Source organism: Pseudoliparis swirei, chromosome 10 (assembly GCF_029220125.1).
Source record: "Pseudoliparis swirei isolate HS2019 ecotype Mariana Trench chromosome 10, NWPU_hadal_v1, whole genome shotgun sequence".
Taxonomy (NCBI): Eukaryota; Metazoa; Chordata; class Actinopteri; order Perciformes; family Liparidae; genus Pseudoliparis; species Pseudoliparis swirei.
Window position 1 is genome coordinate 15,052,836 of NC_079397.1, and position 11,651 is coordinate 15,064,486.

At 37.7% G+C, this 11,651-nt stretch overlaps 1 long non-coding RNA gene across 1 annotated transcript; it reads left to right on the top strand.

Moving 5' to 3' along the window:
- Positions 1–1,268: 1,268 nt before the first annotated feature.
- LOC130200440 (uncharacterized) lies at positions 1,269–2,003 on the top strand. The gene is made up of 3 exons (XR_008833015.1): positions 1,269–1,326; positions 1,457–1,528; positions 1,955–2,003. It is a non-coding gene; the product is annotated as an uncharacterized LOC130200440 (long non-coding RNA).
- The last annotated feature ends 9,648 nt before the right edge of the window (positions 2,004–11,651 follow it).

Below are 11,651 nucleotides of genomic sequence, written 5' to 3' on the forward strand. Positions count from 1 at the left end.
TGACATGGTAAGACCGACATGACGAATACATTCAGGGGCCAACACTTTTTTATGTGCATTAAGTTGCTCTCTTAAACTCTGATCATATACATGAGATGTTCTGTTATTGAATGTGGTGCCTTACATTGGCTGCATGTTAAATAAAGCTTTATTCAAAAAAGAAAAAAGGCAGACAAACAGAAGATTGTCATATAATAATTTAAATATCATTCATCTTCGTCGAGCAACTTTTTTTTGTCCTTCACGGAAGTTTCAGTTTTATATTCACCATTTTTAGGCCTGTTTGCCTTTAATAGAGTGTCGACAGTCGAGAGCAACAGAGATCACCAGAATCTGATTGCCGACACAGACTAATGACTTGTTATTGATAATTTTTATACAAATGAATCTAATAATCACTCTTCCTCTCTCCATGGTAGGGTCTACATGGAGTCACTGGTCCAAAGGGGCAGAGAGGAGAGAGAGTAAGTCCAACATGTGTATTTACTTCAGGATGATCGCTTCCTGTATTGATTTGAGCTTATTGTCACGTTGCATGCTGGATGTTTCTACTTCTGTGAAAGGATGAAAACGATCCGTCGTGAATCCAGATGTGTTCTGTTTCCCTTTCGTTACCCCTCAGGGAGAGCCTGGATATGTGATCGCTGGCGCAGATTCAAATTTCGTTCCTGGTCGAAAAGGAGAGCCCGGATCTTCAGTGAGTCCTGAAAAAAGAAACCTCTTCTGGAGTTTTGAGTTAAAATGAGGATAATACAAATATGAATCATGTTACAGGGTCCCCAAGGGCCTCCTGGCGTATCGGGGGTCAACGGATCTCCTGGTCTACCTAGCCAGCCAGGACCACCAGGCGCACCGGGAATATCTGTGAAGGTCATTTGGATCAGATTTTAAATTCAAATTTAAAAAATCTGCTCAGTGTGCATTGCAATGATGATCTTGTGTTGTTTCATGGTGTCAAATTGCATAAATTAAAGTCTACAACCTACAGTAAGGAATATGAAGTGTCGCATAATGCACCAAACACAAATGAACCAGTTATTTTTGACTCTTTTCCCTCCGTAGGGAGAGCCTGCGGACCTGGGAGAAAAAGTAAGTCTCTATTTTATTTGTCTTTTTAAAAGGTTGCACTGGAAAAATTTAACAACGCATAAATATCACGCATCATACATTTTGTCTATAATAGGCCTATTTTTAATTAATGAAAATGTTACCCGCTTTGAAATGTTCATTGTTTCGTTTTCATCTGATAATACTTCTATTCATTTGTGAAAGGGCATACGTGGGAAGCAGGGTGTGAATGGAGACAAAGGAGAGTCTGGAAAAGATGTAAGCACATTGTTGATAACATTATTAGAAGTGGCAAAAGATGTTGTGGAACACAATTGCAAGATAAATCCGAGTTGCTTCCTGAAAGGGTTTTTCTCTGGTCTTTGTCTCATATGCAAAACTCCTGTAGGGTGCTGCAGGTTTACCAGGTCCCATTGGCATTGGGGGGGTGCCAGGATTTCCAGGTCAGGGAGGGGAGAAGGTAAATAAAATATACATTTTGAACTGTATATTTACTTGAATAAATAGAATGGACATCGGTAGAGCGCATACCTTCGCATATCACAAGATTGGGCATTGAATTATGAACATTTTAGCATTAGTTGCATTCCAATTGGATAAAAATTGACCGTGCTATGGTAAAAATAAGATTTTGACCTTTTCATACCTTGAACTTGACCTTTGACCCAACCAATACCAGAATCTAATCAAATGGTCCCCGGATAATAACCAATCATCCCACCAAATTTCATGCGATTCGGTTTAATACTTTTTGAGTTATGCGAGTAACACACATACAAATAAATAAATACACGGCGATCAAAACATAACCTTCCGCATTTTCAATGCGAAGGTAATAAAGTAAAAGAGTAGATATAACTGGCCTGATGAATATTCTTGTTTGCAGGGCAAAGAGGGAATTGGTAGACACGGTATTCAAGGTCCTCGTGGAGAACCTGGAAAGAAGGTACATTACAATGGACACAACAATAATAAACTAACCCTAAGTATGGACTATTCTAATTTTATTTTGTGTAGAAGATGATTTTTTGTTTTTATTTTTGGAGTCAGTTTTCTGTTCAGTGTCCACAACGCCGACATAGCAGTTTCTATCGACTAAGAGAGTGAAAACAGGCTCGTTGTTTTTTTATGGGGAAGATTTTTAAGGCGGGGCACGATCACTGGATGCATTAATGTAAAATCCCATTTTTGTTTCAGTGTTTGAAATGTTGTTTTGCAGGGAAATATTGGGTTTCCGGGATCAGTTGGCCCAAAGGTAAAATAAATATGAAAAACACTTCTTTTTTTTAACACTCTGTGACATGTCGCGAGGAAAGAAAAAACCATGTCTGTAAAATAACATTTGTAGTTCATCTTTTAAGGGTTATCGTGGAGATCACGGCATCCAAGGAATCACCGGACCTCGGGTGTGCATTTCATCATTATTTTCTGTTCAAGAGCTATCAATGAGTTCATGCATATTGTGCCCTAAAATTAATTCAAAGGGTTTTAAGGGTGAATATTGTGTAAGAATCGAGGATTTATTTTTATCTGCAGGGAAAGAAGGGAATCGATGGGGAGCAAGGGAACAAGGTGAGTTATTCCGACACACATGTCCACTTTCTCTTCACTAGTCTATCATATGTGCCTTATAATCAATAAGAAAAAGTAAAATAATCTATTTATTTCAGCCGAAAGTCTGTACTTGTTTTATTAATACCGGCGTCAAAACGGAATAAATGTGGGTGTTTGAGAACGTGTAAAGTTTTCAGTGTTACATATTTATATATTTTGTCTTTTTAGGGAGAACGAGGAGAGATGGGCCGAATAGGACCACAAGGACCGACAGTGAGAGACGATTACGTCCTGACGATACACATAAATTGCTCCTTCCCATGTCTCATAACTTGCATATTTCCTGCACACAAAACCAACATAATCATAATTGCCACTGACGCACCTGAGAATTTTTAAAGACACTTTAAAGACACACACAAATTCATTTTTTAATTAAAAATAATGCCTGAGGCAGAAGCAATATTTATATATGTATTCAACTGGGATACAGGATATAATTAGTGTTTTCTAATGTCTCAAAACAGCCATTTAGATTATGATATATGAACAAATAGAGAAGCCCTTTTGTTCTGGGGTTTCAAGACTAGGCTCATCAGAGATGGTTATGATTACAATCATGTGCCAAATTGTCATACCTCAGTGGGTCTCTCTATCAAAAGGGCCATTCTCCCTGCATCGGTGATTTTTAATTTGATGCAGTTCATCATTTGGAAGTGACTATCACAAAAAAATGTACGTCATGAGGACCATGTTCCTGTCTTGTTGTAATTCAGCTTCGAGCAGGACGGTTAATGACGTTATGGCTAACAGAAGACAAAGGAGGTTGTGATAGTTTATGTTTTTTATGGTATTTTAGAAGTTAAGAACTGAAAGTAAACAAGAGATTTGATTTGTCGATTTGCTCAAAATATAAAGTACCAAAAACGTCAATGTAGAATTCAGAAATATGTTTTATTTACCTCAATTTTCCAGGGCCTGACGGGGCCATTGGGGTTAAAAGGAGATGAGGGTCTGAGGGGAACCCCTGGAGATCATGCCAAGGGCGTAAGAAAACGACTTTACTCATATAAACCTTAGAAATAAAAGAGACTTTGGACTCACAATCAGTTTTCTTTTTTTCCATCAAAACAGATCATTGGGCCAACTGGTAAAAAGGGTGTCAGGGTAAGTAATTAAAGTCAACTTTTTAAACTCATATTAATCCAGGAACATATTACTCTGTGGTAGCATCATGGCTCTCTTTATCTTATAACACCTCTGAGCTGTGGAGCACTTCTTCATTGCAGGTGGAAATTTAGTTTGTCATACAATTCTTTGCTGCTGTATACGGAGGTAAACAGAGAAGGACGTTTCAGTTTTTCTCGATTACATCGAATGTTAATAATAGTAATTATTTAAGAAGAGATTTACACTCAAACTCTGCTAGTCTGATCTATCAGAACCGTGCGGGTTTGATTTGATTGACAGTGGCCTGTTAACACAAATACACCGCCCCAAATCTCATTCAGATGTTGCTGAACTCTGATTGGTGCATAGAAACATGTGATATTAGGCTCCACCTACTTACGTTTCACTCAACAAATAAGATTACCCTTGGCTCCAGAGACGCTGTGCTTCCAAGAAATACTGATCAAATTAAAACTTAATTGTTAAAAAAGTTTGCGATGGTCTCCATCTGTTGGCCACTGAGCGGCATTAACTTCAGATTTGGGGTTTGAGGAGTTGTTAGAAAGTGTTTATTCCCAATTAAGCCCAGAAATTTAAACTAGTGACATAATCCAACCTTGTTAAATATTGTCACAAACTCACTTTTTTGCCTCCATGTATTTATTTTAACTGGTTTGAAATAAGTCATTCAGCCAGAGGGAAGTGATTCTTTGAATGTTTTATGTCTTAAGGTGTTCTCTCGTTAGCTTTTGAAGTGGAACTGAGTGTGTATGTGTTTGTGTGTGTATGTGTATGTGTGAGTGTTGTGTGTGTATGTATGTGTGTGTGTGTGTACGTGTATGTGTATGTGTGTGTGTGTGTAATTGTGTATGTGTGTGTGTGTATATGTTTATGTGTATGTGTGTATGTGTGTATGTGTGTATGTGTATGTGTGTGTGTGTGTGTGTATGTGTGTGTGTATGCATGTGTGTGTTTGTGTGTATGTGTGTGTGTGTGTTGGGTGTATGTGTATGCATGTGTCTGTGTGTGTGTATGTGTATATATGTGTATATATGTGTATGTGTATATATATGTGTGTATATATATGTGTATATATGTATGTATGTGTGTATATATGTATATATGTATTTGTAAATGTATATATGTGTATATATGTATTTGTATATATGTATATGTGTATGTATGTGTATATGTATGGATGTGTATATGTATGTATGTGTATATGTATTTATGTATGTGTGTGTGTGTATGTGTGTGTATGTGTATGTGTGTGTATATGTGTATATGTATGTATGTGTGTGTATATGTGTGTGTGTGTATGTGTGTGTGTGTGTATGTGTGTGTGTATGTATGTGTGTGTATGTGTGTGTGTATGTGTGTGTATGTGTGTGTGTGTGTGTGTATGTGTGTGTATGTGTGTATGTGTGTGTATGTGTGTGTGTGTGTGTGTGTGTGTGTGTGTGTGTGTGTGTGTGTGTATATATACTTCTTGTGTGTCAGGGAGACATTGGTCCAGACGGCCCCTCAGGCCCCCGGGGAATAACGGGTGAACAAGGAGACAAAGGAGAAAAGGTAAATAATGATAAATAATTATCATAATTTTTCATTTCTTCATGTTGTCATTTTTCAGATTTACTAAGAAAATAATGAATTAGTTTGGGTTGAAAAACTGTTTATGAAGATACAGGTATGGTTTGTTTTGTGTCAGGGAAGTCCTGGTTTTGGGATTCCAGGACAGCGGGGACCGAAAGGAGAAAATGGCGAGAGGGTGAGTCATCTGAAAAAAGTGAATTTACTCATTTAACATTTAAACCTCGGTCTCATCATATCTAAAGCAGAAAACAGCTGTTTATTGTATTCATGATTTGTTTCACAGGGAAATGTTGGCTTGTCTGGAAAACCAGGACCAAAAGTAAGAGAACAATGACTTCCTTCTTAAAGCTGCTCGAATCAATATTTTGTAATATAAAAAATGAGTCAAATGCAAAATGTACCTGACCTTCCTCATGACCTTAAACTCTAGCTTTCATGTGAATGCGAAGATGTTTCTGTTTGGTTCACTTTGCCCTCATCAGTCACAGCAGCTGTGTTCAGGGTAAACATGTTGAGGGAAACTGATGATTGAGAGTTATAAATGTGATTAAAAACGTATTTATATGGAAGATGTATGTGGTAGTATATATAAATATATATATATTTTTTTTCTTTCTTAATTTTATATACATTTTCTGATTTATTTTGATTTCAATTTAGGATAGGAATTTATAAGCATTTTTCGCTTCTACCTATACCTTTTCAGTCTTTCTCTTTTGTATATTATATAGAATAATATTGTATTGTATTTGATTTGATTGACTGACTAAAATACACAAACAAAATACACAAACAATAATGGTTTAGCCTCTAGGGCAGTGGTTCTCAAATAGGGGTATACTGCATGTACCCCTGGGGATTTTTCAAAATATATTTAAAATTACCATCCATTCAAAAATCCTTTAAAAAGCAAGTGTAAGTTCAGAAACTGATGTTTATATATTCTATATTAAATCAGACACAGTGCTGGGTATCACATCTTTTTTCAACCAAAAAGGCTTTCCGCTGGTTAGGGAGTGAATATATTACTGGAGGTACATCATTAAAAAAAGGTTGGGAGCCACTGCCCTAGGGGCTATTTGTTTTTTTCAAATTTTATTTTTTACTTTTGGTCTCAAAAGGAGTTGGGGCGTTCTGTTGCACGTTTCCTGGTTGTTATTGCGACTAAAACACGAGTCGTGTGCTTGTTCAGGGGCGTGACGCCTCCAAAGGGGAACGCGGCCCCATTGGGTTATCCGGCACACCTGGAGAACCAGGATTAAGAGGTAAAGATGTAAGTAAATCCTGAGTCACAGCAATGATTCGAGTTGTTTGTACTCTACAGAACATTTCATATGTGTTTTCTTTAGTAAACACTAGATCAGGAGAAAGCTCATGGTATTTATTACCTTCGCATTGAAAATGCGGAAGGTTATGTTTTGATCGCCGTGTATTTATTTGTATGCGTGCGTGCGTGTTATTCGCATAACTCAAAAAGTATTAAACCGAATCGCATGAAATTTGGTGGGATGATTGGTTATTATCCGGGGACCATTTGATTAGATTCTGGGATCGATCGGGTCAAAGGTCAAGGTCAAGGTCATGAAAAGGTCAAAACCTTCTTTTTACCATAGCGCGGCCAATTTTTATCCAATTGGCATGCAACTAATGCCAAAATGTTCATAATTCAATGCCCAATCTTGTGATATGCGAAGGTATGCGCTCTACCGAGTGCCCGTTTTAGTTGAAATATGAGACAAACACACAGTATGTGGTATATGTGATATGAACTGACGTGAACCGTCTCATAGTGACGACAATGACCTTTGGCTTTGTGTGTAGGGGGCACCTGCAGCTACTGGACAGCAAGGAGCTAAGGTACAGTCAGGATGTCTAACTGATGCTTGTGTTTGTTTTGTTGCCCAGGAGGTTAGCATGTTCCATGATAATTCATTATTAATATATTATAGATTATATTTACTTACTTTAAGTGATTACGTTGTTTTGTCTTCCACAGGGAGAGCATGGATCACCTGGACATCCCGGGGACAGAGGAATTAGGGTATCTATTTGGTGTATTCCAAGACTAAAGACAGAATAATACGCATATAAATATACATATAATACTCCGACAAAATAACAGTAAAGACAAAAGCTGTATTATAAATAAAACAAATTGTTGTAAAGAAGTTAAAAAAGTTCAGTGATTGCAGATCTGACGAATAACCTTTCTACTCACCACCTGTGTCATGAAAGAAGGGTCTCATCAACATATTATAGCATTCACTCGGACACATAGGGACTAACACATCAATAATGTGGTTGGGAGTCTGCATATGGCATGGACCAGATGTTCAGTTGTGTTAAATACATTGGATTCGTCGTAACTGTGTAGTACTGTATGCACAGTGGATTTGCTCTGTTTATATTGCATTTATATCTTTATTTTAGGGTGCCACTTTATCATTAATAAGAGCTTGTTTCAAAAATGTCTGCCAGGACTCACAAACATCACAATGCAGCAATTGTACACACACATCTGCTCACATCAGTCTGTATCAAACATGTTTGATGTTGTGTCTATTAAGCCTTTGTAAGGCCATGCTCTTTTTAATTGCTCTTCATCAGGGTCCACTGGGGTTACCAGGGCGACCAGGGGACCGAGGAAACAAAGGAGATACTGGGACGCCTGGCCTGTCTGTAAGAATTTCATGCAACGAAGATGAATACAGCGAGAACTAAATAGACTCGTCTATTCACTTCTCTTTCACAGTTATGTCTCTGTTGAATCAAATCCTGAGTTGTAGTTTGTTCCCGTGGAGCGAATGTCATCATAAATAACTGGAAAGAAATCCGCTCGAACAGAAATGTCTCAAGATAACTTGTGATCGTCTGTTTTTGAAGGGTACTGGTGGAAAGAAAGGCGACAAAGGGGAGCAGGTACGTTTGTATTCACCGTCGCTCTCTCTCTCTGTTTTTATTTTTTTCGTGATCAAATCTTATATTGGTTTTCGAGTTATGCACATGTACGCATGGTATGTATACAAAGGTATTCAGACAAAGAACATTAAAATACAAAATAAGAATAAAAAAGAATATATATATAAATACGGGAAGACATGCAAAAACCTGCACACATATTAACATATATATCTATATATATATAGATATATATACACATACCTGCATACCCTAATACATACACACACATAAATACTGATATTTTATTCCCCTCCCACGGTTGGCGACGCCCACCCCCCACCCCACTCATACATCTCCATTTATATTATATAAGGGAATGTATTATATTATGTTACAATTATATATATTGTTGAATTCTGCTTCAAGCCGTGGACTAGGATAAGTTCTCTCTCTCATGGATGAGCATGTTCATGGTTTCTCCCGGCTGACGCCTTCTGATCCGGTCTCCATCTTCAAAACCTGCTCCCCCTCTATGACTTGATGATATATTGATATGTTTGTTTACTAATTAAGTTGGGCTTTTTGTGTGTGCCACCCTTCAGTGCACCTACTCTCGTTCCTTTGTGTTGTAACTACGGACTGTGTTTAGCGGTGTGACACGTTAGATTTCTAACTCGGTGTTATTGTGCTCTTCTTTTGATCACAAAGGGAAAACCTGGACCGCCGGGAGGACAAGTAAACAAACCTCTATTATCTTCTTTTTTTTTAAACAGCCTCTCATCAGTTCAGCCATGTTTGACAAGTGCATTCGTTGTAACGAAGCCTTTCAAGAACAAAAGGAGAGGAAAAAAAACACTCTCCCATGAGACCTTGCGAAATTAATTTCTGTTCTCATGCTGCTGAAATTGTTCATCAATTCGGAAGTTAACTTTTTATTTATGATTGTGTCCTACCAGATTGTTACAGAGAACAACATACTGACCAGAGTTATTAAGGTAGCTTGAATAATAACATGTAACATGCTTTATTTTTATTTATTCTTTTTTTTCCAACTATTAATTGAACACCTCTCCTCTTCTGTTATCTTTCCGTCAGGGTGAAGCCGGAGAGGCTGGTCAGCCTGGTTTGAATGGTGAACCAGGTCTGCCTGGACCACGAGTGAGGACCCTATCTTCACATATCACAAACTTATACTGATGATCACGACTACCATGGATAGCAGGGAAATCTCTCAAAGTATCAGATAGTACTGAAACAATCGGCCCGATTCGTCAATTGGCAGACAATTAAATCTGCAAACAGTTAGTTCATCAAATAATTCCTCGTCATTTTTTAACAATAAAAATGCTCTTTTTTTCTAGTTCCAGCCTCTCAATTGTGGCAGTTTGCTCGTTTTCTCTCATTTGTATTGTAATTTTATGTTTTGGGAAAGTTATTTGGTATTTTTTGTATTTTGTAGGAGAGAATTATAATGAATAATCCTAATATTGATCTCTCTCCACAGGGTCCAGAGGGGAAACCCGGACTACCGGGATTATCTCTGGTCCGTTTATAACTTGCATTTATTCTGGTTGTGTTTGTGTCACCGGTGATGTGTTTGTCTTGATGTAAGAAACTTGTCGTTTTGCAGGGTGGCCCTGGAAGAGATGGACTTGATGGTTCATCAGGGAAACCTGGAACGAAGGTAATACCAACTTGTTTTACCTCTATTATTAATGATAAATCCTTTGAGCGTTGTGCATTTACATGTAGGCGCTTACTCACAAGACATTTCGTTATCACTGCAGGGAGACCAGGGGAAAAAAGGAGAGCTTGGCCTGGTGAGTTATACCAATGTTTTTCCGTCACTTTAATTAATACACAGTTAAGTATGACAAAAAATATTTTCCTCAAATCAGAAATATATTCTTTATTTTGACGGGTGTCTGTATAGATGTGCCATTTGGCGTATTTTTTTTTTTTTACGAGCATAAAATACTTTGTAATACTATGAAGAGTATATGGATGAAGAGGCTCGTTTCTGTATGTGTGCATGTGAACAGAGGGGAGATAAAGGAGACCACGGACGGATTGGCATTGCTGGAATACCTGGTTTACCGGGAACTCCAGTGAGTATCACTGAAACAATAAATATCCATCCTTTATGCATTTCTTATGGTGACATAAAAGCCAATTCAACATAACATATCGCTGTTTCAGGTGTGTAATTAGCCCAATCCACCTGCTTTTCCACCATGATAATCCATCTCGATAATATCTCCAAAGGTTGTTATTGCTTTATTTCATCTGCTCTACAGGGGAGACCCGGCGTGGACGGGAAGAGAGGCCTGCCGGGAAAAGATGTGAGAGACATGTTCATCAAACAATTACAGCTCTGGACTGAATGCTACCCACTGAATTATTTTTTTTCCTTAATGTCTGTAATATGTTGACTACTCACATTTTTTTAAATCTCTTACTAAATTAAATATTCAAATTGAAAATGTATTATCTACTCACAGGGAGAGCGAGCACCGAAAGGAGATGACGGCAAAAAGGTTACTGACATTTATTTCGACACACCTACAAATTTCTGAAGCGTTTAAAAAAAAATACAATACAAAACTTTCCTTTTATTCCAGGGGAACCAGGGAGACTCTGGTGCAAATGTAAGTGGTTATGAGATAAGAATAATGTACATTCTGTTTGTGAGGAAACGGATCAACTGATTGAGTTTGTCTTCCTTCTCAGGGGAAAGATGGCAGGAAGGGGGAATCAGGACCTCCAGGGCTGCCTGGTCGGCAGGTTCTTGTCACATCAGAGGTAACAATTACCACCGGCATTGATTTGTTCAAGAGGGATGCTGATTTATCATTCAAATCATCTTTCAAAAGCAGTTGATGTAAACTGTGAATTCAGGGTTGTACCCATAATCATTGTCACCTTGGCTCATTGTTGTTTTTTGGTGATTCAGACAAATATGCACTACCGATCAAAAGTCCATGAAAACTCACACTTTTATTTATCAAATGAGTTGCAAAATGAATAGAAAATATAGTCAAGACATTGACAAGGTTAGAAATAATGATTTTTATTTTAAATATGAATTCTGTTCATCAAACTTGTCGCTCAAAGGAAGGCCCGTTTTATAGCTTCTCTCACCATCATAACTGTTTTCAGCTGCGCTAACATAAAAAGTGTTTTCGAGGTTTTTCTACCCCTCCATTAGTCTTCTAAGGCGATGAGCAAACAGACTGTCCCATTAGAACACTGGAGACGGGCCTCTATAGATTTCATTAAAATCGGACGTTTCCACCTAGAATAGTCATTTACAACATTAACAATGTATAGAGTGTATTTCTGATTAATGTAATGTTATCTTCATT